Genomic DNA, 3,958 nt, shown 5'->3' with positions numbered 1-3,958 from the left:
TCAGAAATGCATCTTCCTCTGTAGCCTGATTTATTCCCTGATGAGGCATTCGCAGAAATATTACCCTGGTTGTTGCATAGTCCCTGAATTCACATGCACGATCAACACTATCCAGGTCTCCACAACCATTTAAAGTGAAGTATTTCATAGAAAACTGATTGTACAAACAACACCATATTGCTCCATGTTTATTTTCTTTCAAGGGCTGCCAGAGCAGCTCTTCAGCTACAAACAAGACAAGCTTGCTTGCATTTTTTTGCCCATGCTGCAAAATCAACCTGAGATCTGAAAGCTCAGCTCTTTTTCCCTTTTTGGCTTTCACCCCCTAGCAGGGATGGGAATCATGGTTTAGAGGAGCCTACCCAGTCTTCGCTGCCTGGCCTGGGAGACCAATTCCCTCTTAGGGTGGATGGAGAGCACTTTGCTGGGGTGAGCTCCCAGGGACATCAGCAGCACTACCTGGAAAGTTAATCAACAACAGGCTCTGTTATGCACAGAGATGAGGCACCTAAGGCCTTTGGTACTTGGGGAAGGTGTTAGAATAATACGATGAGTAGCTGGAGTCATCTCGTGCAACAAATTTCTGCCCAGCAACTTGCCATAATCTGAAGATTTTGCCTCTGACCTGAAGACACCCACAGGAACCCAACTGCGCCACTTGGAAACCTTTAAGAAAGACAAGCATGACTGGCCCAGGGTCCTTAGAGCTGAACAGGTCCTTCAGGCCTTGACTGCATTTTACAGAAATCACTCAGAAAAGCCTGTTGAAACATTGAGTGAGATTTGCTGTATGAAATTTGAGAGAAACATCTAAAGAGTTCCGTAAAGAGAAAGATCTTTTTTTTTTTCTCCTGCATTCTGCAGCTTCACATTTCCAAACAGGCTGGAATCTGCAATTTCATGGTGTCTTTCCTTTCTTCTGAGAAATGATCTTTAAAGAGAAGTGCCAGGAACGTTGCCAGCCAGGCTAATGCAACGGGAGGCACCACGTGTCGTACACCTCCCCGACCCCTGCAGACAGCTCTGTCCCTCCCCTTCTCACCCCTGCAGACGCTGAGCTTGAAGTGGTGCCTGTCCTTGAATTTTGCTGTGCCCAGTCTCTGGGACAGCCCCACTGCTTGCTCTGCAGAGGGATGCAGCCTGGTCTTGCCCTACCTCTCTGCCTCCAGAAAAATATTGCAGAAAGCCCTGTGCAAAAGTCTCCTTTCCCTCAGAGAGGAGTGGGCGCAGGCCTAGGACGAGATGGCTTTGAGCAGCAAGAAATGTTGACATGGAGGGAGGCTTGTTAATAGGAAACGGCGTGGCACCGAGCCAGTGCCAGCTCCAGACCCTCCTCTGATTCTTCTCTAAGCTACAGCAAATTCAGCTGGTTCTCGGAGCTGCGCTTTATCTCCCCTTTGGGAGGTTTCTGGGTCAGCTGTATTAAAATGCATTTATTCTTAAGGGGGTCAGTAATCTGCCACAGTAGTGATGTACGAGTGAATGGGGAGAATACATAAATTTCTAGCAATGCAGGAAGAAGAATCCCAGAGTTTTGCTATCTGTAGAAATGGAGCATGGGCTCTGTCATTTTGTGTCACGACAGCCAAATTAAACAAATGGAATCTGACAGGAGGAAAAGAAACAAAGGACTTCTATCCAATTACTTCCAGAAGCATATTAAATTACGGGGGCACTCGCTTTTGTGTTAGCAAATAAGTATTTAAATGGACCTGAAGTCCTTCATATTCTGCAAGTTGGGTTTATCTGCAGCGGAGATGCCGGGGATGCTCAATCCTGAAAGGGAAGCAGAGGACAGGCTTGACACAGGCTGTTGGCTGACACACGTGGGTGGCATCTCCCACCTGAGGCATCTTGTTCTGTGTGCCCTGACTCTGAGCCCGGAGGTGCAGGGAGGAGGTGGCTGGTTATGGTTGGGCACCTTTGGGTGCCAGCAGGATGCGCAGCCTGAACACCGGCTGGTAGGAAGCACTAGGAAGGAGCCACAGCTGCTGCACCGGGTGGCTGTAAAATGCTGTGATGGGGGGGGGAATGCATACGTGGAGCAGGAGGTACCTCCCAGATAAGTGCAACACACAGGGTACAAGACAGACAGCTCCGTGGAAGAAGAGCTTGAGCCTACCACCCTTGCTATGTGCCCTGACCTCCCTGGTGAGAGGCTCCAGGCACTCCAAGCCGAGCACAAAGCAGGGTCAGGCACAGGGTGGATTGGAGGAGGCAAATCAGCCATGGCCAGACTGCAAGGACCAAGCATCCTCTGTGCTGCCTCCATCATCAGAGAAAGTCAAATTTAAGCTGTGGGAACCCTAAGAAAAGGCTAGCGGGGACCTGCAGCTTCTTTATGAGGACAGCAAGATCACGGCAGCCTGTCTGAGAGGCAGACTGTGCAAAGGCACCTCTCAGGAGGAATACGGCTGGGAAAGACAAATCCTTGCAAGCTCTGGCGTATCTGACATGCGATGCTGAGGCGCGTGGTCAGAGCAGCCTGCAGCAGAGCTGAGATGCGTCATCACAAAGCAGGAGTGTGAGTCAAAGGCGCTTTCCCTTGGGTACACACAAGGAAGAGGAAGGTGAAATTGTCAGGAAACATCAAGACGCTCATGACAGAGAGAAAACAGACGCTAAAAAGCAGCTGTGAGCAGCGATGGGTGAGGACCACGTGCTTCCCCTGAAGGTAGGTGGCCACCCAGCGCCACCACCCAGGAGATTGGCCTGCGTAACCCATCACCACGTCCAGCAGGAGGTTGCCCCAGCTGTCGGACCTAAAAGTCAGAGCCTGGCATCTGCGTGCTCCATGCTGGGACAGGGGTGCCACGGGGCTATCTTACAGGTGGTCCAGGTGTGCAGGTGGGTCCCAGACGAAGGGAAAGCTTTGCTAGCCATCAAGGTTTGCATGCTCACATAACATCCACAGTCCCAAACAGTGCACTTGGCCACATTTGGGGCTGATTTATAAATGTTCTGCCACATTACCTCTGCCTGCACAAGACCAGGAGTGTCCCCGATGAAGAAAGAACCGCTGAGAGCTCCTTTGGATTATGGGCCGGTCCAGTCAGGTTCTTGAATCATTGAAGGCCGAAGCAGGGAGGGAGAAAAGAGAGAAGGCCAAATTCCTTTCTCGCATACCCTGCTGTAAGTCCAGAGTAATCACATTAAATGTAATGAGCCTCCACACTTCCTTCCCCGCTCCCACTTGGGAGCAATCATTTGCTGCGGGCCAATTCCTGCCATAAACGATGCTCCTACCTCCTGAGCTGGCAAAAGTCTCCTGGCCGGGGGATCAAGGGGAGAAGAAAGCTGCAGCTCTTGCCTGCCTTGTCCTCATCCTTATCCTCTTCCTCCTCTGGAGGACCAAGAGCTGCTCAGTGTGCTTCCAAGGGTGCTGATCCACAGCCCGATCTGCGCCGCCTGTGATTGTAATCAGAGTTAATTGAATCCTGGTGTGCGGGTTGCTGAGCAACTGGAGGCATTTATCCCGAGGGACCATAATCACGTAGCCTCGAGGGAAGCTGAGAGGGCAGCCACCTCACCCTGGCACTGCCCACAAGTCGCTGGAAAACGCTGGTGTTTGTGGTGCAGCAGCCAAGGGGAAAGCATTAGGGTTGTGTCTTTCTACCACAAGTTGGAAAAGTTGGTTCATATTGGGAGTAGGGCCTTGTATGGACATGATACCTCAAAGCCCAGCTTCCCGTTAGCAGGTGCTGCTGGACACCTCCTTTCCCCGATCTCCTGCTGTTTGTCCCCATCCTCAGACCACCAGCAGCTACGAGGGGGCAGGCAGCATGCTGACACCATCACCCAAGAGCCGAGCATCCCCAGCACTGCCCATGGGGTTGCCTGCCCTCATTAGGGGCCGGCCTCGCGCAGCACCCACTATGCCATCATCAGAGCCATTTACTGGTGATGAGGGGATTTTGGGAGGCTGGTTTGGCTGGCACCTGCTGCATGGAGGGACAGG

General features: G+C 51.8%; 1 long non-coding RNA gene across 1 annotated transcript; it reads right to left on the bottom strand.

Annotated features, from left to right (window-relative positions):
• Positions 1–871: 871 nt before the first annotated feature.
• Positions 872–3,615, bottom strand: LOC137852600 (uncharacterized). Its single transcript, XR_011093955.1, has 3 exons — positions 3,247–3,615; positions 2,974–3,130; positions 872–1,776 (listed from the first exon to the last, which is right to left on the bottom strand). It is a non-coding gene; the product is annotated as an uncharacterized lncRNA (long non-coding RNA).
• Positions 3,616–3,958: the final 343 nt, after the last annotated feature.

This window comes from Anas acuta, chromosome 2 (genome assembly GCF_963932015.1).
Source record: "Anas acuta chromosome 2, bAnaAcu1.1, whole genome shotgun sequence".
In the NCBI taxonomy this organism is placed as follows: domain Eukaryota; kingdom Metazoa; phylum Chordata; class Aves; order Anseriformes; family Anatidae; genus Anas; species Anas acuta.
This window is presented reverse-complemented; position numbering and strand designations above follow the sequence as displayed.